Consider the following 12,031-nt stretch of genomic DNA (forward strand, 5'->3'; position numbering starts at 1 on the left):
ACTATATCAGACTATGGCAGACTATGACAGACTATATTTGACTATGGCAGAATATGACAGACTATATTAGACTATGGCAGACTATATTAGACTATGGCAGACTATATCAGACTATGACAGACTATATTAGACTATGACATACTATATCAGACTATGACATACTATATCATACTATATCAGACTATGGCAGACTATGACAGACTATATTAGACTATGGCAGAATATGACAGACTATATCAGACTATGGCAGACTATGACAGACTATATTAGACTACGGCAGACTATATCAGACTATGACATACTATATCAGACTATGACAGACTATGACATACTATATCAGACTATGACAGACTATATCAGACTATGACATACTATATCAGACTATGACAGACTATATCAGACTATGACATACTATATCAGACTATGACATACTATATCAGACTATGACAGACTATATCAGACTATGGCAGACTATGACAGACTATATTAGACTTGGCAGACTATATCAGACTATGACAGACTATGGCAGACTATATCAGACTATGACATACTATATCAGACTATGACATACTATATCAGACTATATCAGACTATGGCAGACTATATCAGACTATGACAGACTATATCAGACTGTGACAGACTATATCAGACTATACAGACTATATCAGACTATGACAGACTATATCAGGCTATGACATACTATATCAGACTATGACATACTATATCAGACTATGGCAGACTATGACAGACTATATTAGACTATGGCAGACTAGAGACACACTAAGAGACAAATCAACAGACACCATCCATGCTGCATAGGAAGGCCAACACAGCAGTCTGTCCTGAAGCAAACCAAGGTTCCCTCTGTGCAGTAGGAAGGGTGCGTCACTTGAGTGGGTTGAGTCACAGACGTGATCTTCCGGTCCGGGTTGGAGCCCCCCTCGGGTTTGTGCCGTGGGTGAGATCTTCGTGGGCAATACTCGGCCTTGTCTCAGGGTAGTCGGTTGGTGGTTGAAGATATCCCTCTGGTGGTGTGGGGGCTGTGCTTTGGCAAAGTGGATGGGGTTATATCCTTCCTGTTTGGCCCTGTCCGGGGATATCGTCGGGGATAGTGTCTCCCGACCCCTCCTTTCTCACCCTCTAGTTTTTATGCTGCAATAGTTTTTGTTGAGGGGCTAGGGGTAGTCTGTTATATCTTCAGTATTTATCCTGTCTAATCCTGTGTCCTATGTGAATTTAGGTATGCTCCCTCTAATTCTCTCTCTCTCTTTACCTCTCTCTTTCTCTCTGAGGACCTAAGCCCTAGGACCATGCCTCAGGACTACCTGTCCTGATGACTCCTTGCTGTCCCCAGTCCACTTGGTCGTGCTGCTGCCCAGTTTCAACTGTTCTGCCTGCGGCTATGGAACCCTGACCTGTTCACTGGACGTGCTACCTGTCCCAGACCTGCTGTTTTTGACTCGCTCTCTACCGCACCTGCTGTCTCTAACTCTGAATGATCGGCTATGAAAAGACAACTGACATTTACTCCTGAGGTGCTGACCTGTTTCACCCTCTACAACCATTGTGATTATTATTATCAGACTCTGCTGGTCATCTATGAACGTTTGAACATCTTGGCCATGTTCTATTATAGTCTCCACCCGGCACAGCCAGAAGAGGACTGGCCACCCCTCATAGCCTGGTTCCTCTCTAGGTTTCTTCCTAGGTTCCCGCCTTTCTAGGGAGTTTTTCCTAGCCACCAGGCTTCTACATCTGCATTGCTTGTTGTTTGGGCTTTTAGGCTGGGTTTCTGTACAGCACTTTGTGACATCGGCTGGTGTAAAAAGGGCTTTATATATACATTTGATTGATTGTCTCCTCTGGGCAGTAGTCTCCTCTGGGCAGTAGTCTCCTCTGGGGAGTAGTCTCCTCTGGGCAGTAGTCTTCTCTGGGGAGTAGTCTCAGATATCCCAGACCTTAGAGCAACGTAAACTAGGCAACAGCTGGAGCGTTGGTACATCGCCGGAAGCAACCAGACGATATGGGCAGAGACAGAAGGATCTACTAATACTCTGTCTGTTTAGTCTGTTCATCATTAGCCAAGGGATAGTCAATGCAGACTGCTCATCATTAGCCAAGGGATAGTCTATGCAGACTGCTCATCATTAGCCAAGGGATAGTCTATGCAGACTGCTCATCATTAGCCAAGGGATAGTCTATGCAGACTGCTCATCATTAGCCAAGGGATAGTCTATGCAGACTGCTCATCATTAGCCAAGGGATAGTCTATGCAGACTGCTCATCATTAGCCAATGGATAGTCTATGCAGACTGCTCATCATTAGCCAAGGGATAGTCTATGCAGACTGCTCATCATTAGCCAAGGGATAGTCTATGCAGACTGCTCATCATTATCCAAGGGATAGTCTATGCAGTCTGCTCATCATTAGCCAAGGGATAGTCTATGCAGTCTGCTCATCATTAGCCAAGGGATAGTCTATGCCAGGTGTCAAACTCAAGGCTCATTCAATCCGGCCTGCGGAACAATGTTGTAGAAATCATAATATACCTATATTTATAGCCTCTTCACTCTGTCCAGCTTGCTAACAGTCATAGAAACGAAAGCTAGACAGTCAGGGAGCATACATTTGTATTTTGTGTTTTTGACAGCGAGGAAATATAACATTTTAAATGCGGTCCACCGGACCTCGGGGAAGAAGGAATGTGCTCCTGTGGAGAAAATTTGTTTGACACCCCTGGTCTATGCAGACAGCTCATCAAGAGAAGGCTTGATTTACTTTGTTGATATGGCAGTATGCACCCCGCTAGAGGCTATACTGATTACTCTGCATATTAATTTGGTCAGTGCATTTATCCAGCCTTTCTCTTTTGTCTATGAGGAGGATGGAGGCTGATGGCACTGGGGAAAAGCTGGCAGAGAAAGTACTTTTCTGTAGAAGTATCTTATATCACTTATAACTGCTTCCCTGTGGTCCTAGGTCTGAAGGAAACATGCTTCACTGTGATTGCTAACTGCTTCCCTGTGCTCCTAGGTCTGAAGGAAACATGCTTCACGGTGACTGCTAACTGCTTCCCTGTGCTCCTAGGTCTGAAGGAAACATGCTTCACGGTGACTGCTAACTGCTTCCCTGTGCTCCTAGGTCTGAAGGAAACATGCTTCCCTGTGCTCCTAGGTCTGAAGGAAACATGCTTCACGGTGACTGCTAACTGCTTCCCTGTGCTCCTAGGTCTGAAGGAAACATGCTTCACAGTGATGCTAACGGCTTCCCTGTGCTCCTAGGTCTGAAGGAAACATGCTTCACAGTGACTGCTAACTGCTTCCCTGTGCTCCTAGGTCTGAAGGAAACATGCTTCACAGTGATTGCTAACGGCTTCCCTGTGCTCCTAGGTCTGAAGGAAACATGCTTCACAGTGATTGCTAACTGCTTCCCTGTGCTCCTAGGTCTGAAGGAAACATGCTTCACAGTGATTGCTAACCATTATCTTCCCCTGTGCTCCTAGGTCTGAAGGAAACATGCTTCACATTGATTGCTAACGGCTTCCCTGTGCTCCTAGGTCTGAGAGAAACATGATTGCCAAAGAAAACGTATTTGTTGTATGTTTGTCAGCAAAACCATTATCCTAAAATCATTAAATATTCATATTATTCCTGTGCTTGCTAATTTTGCCAAGTGTGATTAATATTTGGTTTGGTTTAGTTCCATCACAGACTTCAAACTGTCTGATGTGTGTTTTATGTGTGCTGCTGATAACTGCACAGTGAGATAATATTTGGTTGGCTGTATACCTCAGGACCCTAAGCAGGAAGAAAATGCACACGAATGACAAATGAAAGTCAAACCCAATTAGTTAAGTTCAGTTCTTTGAACACAACTCTTGCAAAGCACAAAACCTGAGGTTACCCCCTCCTGTAGGTGTTCCACAAAGCACTGAACTGAGGTTAACCCCTCCTGTAGGTGATCCACAAAGCACTGAACTGAGGTTACCCCTCCTGTAGGTGATCCACAAAGCACTGAACTGAGGTTAACCCCTCCTGTAGGTGATCCACAAAGCACTGAACTGAGGTTACCCCCTCCTGTAGGTGATCCACAAAGCACTAGGTGATCCACAAAGCACTGAACTGAGGTTAACCCCTCCTGTGAACTGAGGTGATCCACAAAGCACTGAACTGAGGTTAACCCCTCCTGTAGGTGATCCACAAAGCACTGAACTGAGGTTACCCCCTCCTGTAGGTGATCCACAAAGCACTGAACTGAGGTTAACCCCTCCTGTAGGTGATCCACAAAGCACTGAACTGAGGTTACCCCCTCCTGTAGGTGATCCACAAAGCACTGAACTGAGGTTAACCCCTCCTGTAGGTGACCCACAATGTATTCAGCTCCTGTAACACACATGTTCAAAGAGCCCAAGACAGACAAACAATTCAGCCTTTTCCATATTCTAAAAATATACTGTTTCACTCAAACTCTGTTTATGGTCTTTCAAGACGGAGTAGCTCTTGCAGTGGACATGGACATACTGTATAGACATTTAAAAAATAATACAATTTCTGAATAAAGGATTGCTAACAAATCCATTTATGTAATACATTGTCAAAACAGGAATTTCTTCACAATTTTCAAGCAGTGACGTGCCCATCACAATCTGTATTTCTAACAGCATTAGCTAAGCAACACAGAGGGGATCTTCTGAATGCAGTGGTATATTTTCAGCACACACAGCAGACAAGACGAGGGAAGTCAGTAGGGCTTATGGAGAAGCATCTTGTAAGAACTCCCCGCTGGTGTGTGATGATGAACAGGGATGAGAGCAGGAGAGTGGCGGCGCCCACAGAGGTGGGATCCACAGGCACCGTCTGTCTGATGTTACTGGAGGCGGCGTGGCACACGCAGGCCAGGGTGGAATTCCATGATGGAAATGAAAGGAAGCAGCGCTGGCAGGAGCGCTGGGACTTCCATTTTGCCACTACACAGGGGAGTGTCCTCAGGAGACGACTGGCTGTGAGGTTGACTGACAGTCAGCCCTATGTGTTGGGCGCGTGTGTAATGTTTCATTTATCACCTGGGAGATCTGGTAGGAGATCAGTTAACGTAGATCAAAACAGTCCTGATCTACACGTTCTGTGGAGCAAACTAAAACTAACTTCTAAAACATATCAGGCTAGTGTTGAAAGTCTAATGCAGAGGAGAAACCAGATTCTCTCTAGTCTAAATAAATAATGATTCCAGGCTGGCAGAAGCATATCCTCAGAAGAATATCAAGGCTGTACTTTATCTCATTGTCAATTTAGACACATTCTACATCCCTACTTACTGTAGAACAAAGCCTGGTCTGATATCCAGCACCAGTCAAAAGTGTGGACACACCTACCCATTCAAGTGTTTTTATTTATTTATACTATTTTATACATTGTAGAATGATAGTGGAGCCATCGAAACTATGAAATAACACATGGAATAATGTAGTAACCAAAAAAAGTGTTAAACAAATCAAAATATATTTTATATTTGAGATTCTTCAAAGTAGTCACCCTTTGCCTTGATGACAGCTTTGCACACTTTTGGCATTCTCTCAACCACCTTCATGAGGTAGTCACCTGGAATGCATTTCAATGAATGCGTTTGAGCCAATCAGTTGTGTTGTGACAAGGTACGGTTGGTATACAGAAGATAGCCCTATTTGGTGAAAGACCAAGTCCATATTATGGCAAGAACAGCTCAAATAAACAAAGAGAAACAACAGTCCATCATCGACTTTAAGATATCAAGGTCAGTCAATGGAACATTTCAAGAACTTTGAAAGTTTCTTCAAGTGCACTCGCAAAAACCATCAATCGCTGTGATGAAAGTACCCCTCATGAAGACCGCCACAGCAAAGGAAGACCCAGAGTTACCTCTGCTGCAGAGGATATGTTCATTAGAGTTAACAGCACCTCAGATTGTAGCCTAAATAAATGCTTCACAGAGTTCAAGTAACAGATACATCTCCACATCAACTGTTCAGAGGAGACTGCGTGAATCAGGACATCATGGTGTTGGGGTGCTTTGCTGGTGACACTGTCAGGGATTTATTAGAATTCAAGGCACACTTAACCAGCAAGGCACACTTAACCAGAATTTAAAATAACTACCTCATCTCTGTAACTCTCACATACAATTATCTGTAAGGTCGCTCAGTGAATTTCAAACACAGATTCAACCACAAAGACCAGGGAGGTTTTCCAATGCCAAGCAAAGAAGGGCACCTATTGGTAGATTGGTCAACAACAACAAAATAACAGACATTGAAAATCCCTTTGAGAATGGTGAAGTTATTAATTACACTTTGGATGGTGTATCAATACACCCAGTCACTACAAAGATACAGGCATCCTTCCTAACTCAATTACCGGAGAGGAAGGAAACCGCTCAGGGATTTCACAAAGATGCCAATGGTGACTTTAAAACAGTTACAGAGTTTAATGGCTGTGATAGGAGAACACTGAGGATGGATCAACAACATTGTAGTTACTCCACTATACTAACCTAAATGACAGTGTGAAATGAAGGAAGATATAAACATATTCCAAAACATGCTTCCTGTTTCCAATAAGTCACTAAAAGTAAAGCTGACAAAACAATTGGCAAAGGAATTATGTCCTGAATACAAAGTGTTATGTTTAGAGCAAATCCAACACATCACTGAGTGCCTCTCTTCATATGTTCAATCATAGTGGTGGCTGCATCATGTTATGGGTATGCAAGGACAAGGAGGTTTTTTTCATGATAAAAAGAAACGAAATGGAGCTAAACACTGGCAAAATCCTTAAAGTAAACCTGGTTCAGTCTGCTTTCAACAGACACTGGGAGACAAATTCACCTTTCAGCAGGACAATAACCTCAAACACAAGGCCAAATATACACTGGAGTTGCTATATTCCTGAGTGGCCGAGTTACAGTTATGACTTAAATCAGCTTGAAAATCTGTCAAGACTTGAAAATGGCTGACTAGCAATGATGAACAACCAACTTGCAAATATTGTACAATCCAGGTGTGCAACGCTCTTAGAGCACCAAAGGTGTATTGTCTCAGGGGTGTGAATACGTATGTAAATGAGATATTTCTGTATTTCATTTTCAATAGATTTGCTAAAATATCTGAAAACATGTTTTCACTTTGTCATTATGGGGTATTGTGTGTAGAATTCAGGCTGTAACAACAAAATGTGGAATATATGCCACTCCAAATTGAGCTCAGGTGCACCCAATTTCCTTTGATTATCCTTGAGATGTCACTACAACTTGATTGGAGTCCACCTGTGGCCAATTCAATTGTTTGGACATAATTTAGAAAACACTTCTAGAGTGTTGAAAGTTTCCAAGAGCACAGTGGTCTCCATCATTGGTAAATGGAAACAAAATATGGAACTACCCAGAGTGTGGCCAGATGGAAGCCACTCCTGAGAAAAGGCACATGACAGCACGCCTGGAGTTTACAAAAAGACACGTGAAAGATTCAGAGCAAAAACTTTAAAAAATGACTCTTTGGCCTGAATGCAAAATGCTGTGTCTGGAGAAAATCAGGCACAGCTCATCAACCCATCCCTACTGTGAAGTATGGTGGTGGCAGCATCATGCTATGGGGATGCTTTCCAGCTGCAGGGACAGGGAGTCTGGTAAGGATAGAGGGAACAATGAATGGAACCAAATACAAGCAAATCATTGATGAGAACATTGATAAGAACAAGATTCACATTCCAACAGGAAAATGACCCCAAGCATACAGTCAAAGCAACGCTAGAATGGATTCAGAACAAGAATGTGAAAGTCCTTTAGTGGCCCAGCCAAAGCCCAGACTTGAATCCCATGGAAAATCTGTGGAAAAACTTGAAGATTGCTCTTCAAGGCCAATCCCCATCTAACTTAATTAACAGAGATTGAAAAAATCTGCAAGGAAGAATGGGAGAAAATCCCCAAATCCAGATGTGCAAAGCTGATCCAGACATCCCCAAGACGACCAAAAGCAGATCCATACATCCCTAAGACAACTCAAAGCTGATCCAGACATCCAAGATGACTCAAAGCTGATCCATACATCCCTAAGACAACTCAAAGCTGATCCAGACATCCAAGATGACTCAAAGCTGATCCAGACATCCCTAAGACAACTCAAAGCTGATCCAGACATCCCTAAGACAACTCAAAGCTGATCCAAACATCCCCAAAGTGACTCAAAGCTGGTCCAGACATACCCTAGACGACTCAAAGCTGATCCAGACATACCCTAGACAACTCAAAGCTGATCCAGACATACCCTAGACAACTCAAAGCTGATCCAGACAAACCCAAGACGACTCAAAGCTGTAATAGCCACCAAAGGTGCTTCTACAAAGTATTGACTCAGGGGTGTGAATACTTATTGAAAATGAAACACAGATTTAATTTACATAGTGTGAATGTACTAAGATTTCTAAAAACATGTTTTCACTTTGTCGTTATGGAGTATTTTATGTATTTTTATGAATGGTTTATGTCTATGTGTTGGGCTTTTATGAATGGTTTATGTCTATATGTTGGGCTTTTATGAATGGTTTATGTCTATGTGTTGGGCTTTTATGAATGGTTTATGTCTATGTGTTGGGCTTTTATGAATGGTTTATGTCTATGTGTTGGGCTTTTATGAATGGTTTATTTCTATGTGTTGGGCTTTTATGAATGGTTTATGTCTATGTGTTGGGCTTTTATGAATGGTTTATGTCTATGTGTTGGGCTTTTATGAATGGTTTATGTCTATGTGTTGGGCTTTTATGAATGGTTTATTTCTATGTGTTGGGCTTTTATGAATGGTTTATGTCTATGTGTTGGGCTTTTATGAATGGTTTATTTCTATGTGTTGGGCTGGAGCTCAGATTATTCTTTACAGAGTCAAGTATATTTGTCCAGGTCTCAATTGTTCCCTGATTTGCACCATTTATTCCTGCTGTCGCTAATTATAATGTAGTAACTTCTAATAGTAACTGTAGCCCTTGGCGAATTGGGAGTCAGGTGATTGCCATCTAAGAGTCAGCAGTAATCATCTCTGATTAATTGATTCAAGGAGCTATTATCGTTAAGTAACAGATGCAAAGCATTGGAATATTTACATGAATGTACATGAAAATGAATTGAATCACTTTGCCCCAGACGCATTTAACTGCAGGGCACTCCCACATCATATGGAGGAATGTGTCTACCTGATTTAGGGGACACAGTGAACAGTTGGGGAGTTCTGGCCAATTTCATCAAAAAACCTTTTCTTGGTGTCAAATACAGTCTGTATAAGTGTATACATTTATGGTTCGGATTATGGGATGCCAAGATCATCTTTTTACATATTCTGTTCCAGTTAAAGGGTTGTTCAGATTCAATAAGATCTGTGTACCATACTTTAATGGCTAGCTCAGAATAAGAGCATTCCAAAAGGGAGATCTTTTCTTTGGGAGCCCAGATCATTTATTTATAAATCACATCATTGGATGGTTTGCACATTGTATTTCCCAAGGGACTCTGGGCCAGCATTGCTGACGTACGTTGTAAATATAAAATAATAATCTGCCTGGTAATGTGTACAGTATGTCTTTCAAATCCTGGAATGTTCTCAAACCATTACTGTCCATGATTTCAGCAAGGGGTACAGGATTCCACATTTGGACCATTGGGGATGGGAGGGGGCATGACATTTTGATTCCCAGTGCAAAATTTAAATTGGCCACCAAAATGCTCCAGATCACATGGCATGACATTTTGATTCCCAGTAACAATGTTTTTAAATTTTACATCAAATTTAAATTGTGTGGGCAATAATAGGACCAAAATGTAGTTTACTGTTTAAGGGATATATCAGTGGAGACCACTTCTTCCAGGGCAATAGGAGACACCACATTACATTGTTTAAGGGATATATCAGTGGAGACCACTTCTTCCAGGGCAATAGGAGACTCCATATTACATTGTTTAAGGGATATATCAGTGGAGACCACCTCTTCCAGGGCAATAGGAGACTCCATATTACATTGTTTAAGGGATATATCAGTGGAGACCACCTCTTCCAGGGCAATAGGAGACTCCATATTACATTGTTTAAGGGATATATCAGTGGAGACCACCTCTTCCAGGACAATAGGAGACACCATATTACATTGGTTAAGGGATATATCAGTGGAGACCACCTCTTCCAGGGCAATAGGAGACACCACATTTCTCACTGTACTCAGCCAGGGGGCAGAATAATCATGTCTAAACCAGTTTATGATGGGGTGAAATACTTGTGCCTGGAAATACAATGTAAAGTTTGATACCGATCGTCCTCGCTCTTCCCCTCTTTGTATGTTTGTTCATTTGTATCCGGGATCACTTACCTTTCTCTCATATATATATATATATCTCCTGAGTGGCGCAGTGGTCTAAGGCAATGCATCTCAGTGCAAGACGCATCACTAGAGTCCCTGGTTCGATTCCATGCTGTATCACACCCAGCCATGATAGAGTCCCATAGGGCGGCGCACAGCGTGGTCTGGGTTTGGCCGTCATTGTAAATAAGAATTTGTTCTTAATTGACTTGCCTAGTTAAATAAAGTCTCAATTAAAAATACACACTTTCAAACCACATTATGGATTTCATCCCAATAGCCAGAAGGGGGAAACAATTGGGATTCCATTGGTAGAGATGGAGTCTTCCCTCAGGGCTGACAGAGGCAGTAGGGCAGATTTGGTTAGATTTATTTAGTTGAGATGGAGCTGAATTTGTCTATGATCTTCAAAGCTCTTGGGAGGAATTAGGATACACCGTCTAGATAAAGTAAGATATCGTCAGCGTATAATGATATGCTATGATCCGTAGATTTGAGATATTGGTGTAAATTTTGGATTGTAGAATTGCCTGGGCCAGGGTCTCCCTAGACAAAAACAGTAGAAGTGAGATGGGATCACCTTGCCTGCTACTTCTAGGGTATGAATACTTTCTGAAGGCACTGTCTAAGACGAATATATGATTTTCTCCAACAAAAATCAGGGAGAGGGTATCAACACTTCTAATTCGGGTGAACCTAACATTTAATCTGCTATGCTGAACAGTCAAGCAGAGGTTGGTTACCCTCAGTAATCACTCTAAATAAAATCCCAGTACTTAAAACATATAGAATGCTAGATCTAGACAAACAAGGACACAGCAGTGATCTGAGATTCAGCACCATGGACCACGGCAGAATCAAAATCCTGGAATTGGAGGTTCTGCACAAGATGAACCTGGACAGCGACTATGCAATGGACTGGTAGAACACATTGGATAAAGGAAGGAAGACAAATCCAGGAAGACAGTGGGCTGAATTGGAAGACTCCCGCACCAACTATCTTCTATGCAACTTCCTTTGTCTCAGAGCAAGTATTAACCAATCCCAGCACACATTTACATTTCATAATACAATTGAGAAGAAAAAAAAAGTTTGCACACTTTAACATGAATCCTCATCCTTATTGAGCAGACATGACTAATGTTTTGCTATATTATGTGAAACGTCTGTTCAGACAGGAGTTTGCGCGATATGACACACCAACCCCCCCCAGAGGTCTAATTCTTTCAGATTACATTGAATGCTCAAGAGAGAGAATAGACACTTAACAATCTTGTAATAGTTCAGATGGTAGTGATACAGACTGTCTGGTCAGAGTAAGACCACAGTCACCTTTAACAGCTCAAATGTTTCTTTGACACCCATTTTAACATGAGACAGGCTCCTCATGTTGCTCTACAACTGCACGTCAATACGAGAGGCCAATACAACTGGCGTTATTGTGGAAAGCATAATCTTTAAAAAGAGATTTACTTATACCACAAAGAATTTTAAAAAAGGAGCTACACGTCATTTGTGAGGCCAGCAAATCTCATCAATTAAAGTCTGTGGCTGTAGCACAATGGGTTAGTGTGTGGCTCAGGCCCTGTCAATTTGACAACAGCCAGTCTGTCTTTTAAGGACCAATAAGAGGTTTTGGGGTAAAATATTGTATAACATCATT

This window comes from Oncorhynchus nerka, linkage group LG27 (genome assembly GCF_034236695.1).
Source record: "Oncorhynchus nerka isolate Pitt River linkage group LG27, Oner_Uvic_2.0, whole genome shotgun sequence".
Lineage (NCBI taxonomy): Eukaryota > Metazoa > Chordata > Actinopteri > Salmoniformes > Salmonidae > Oncorhynchus > Oncorhynchus nerka.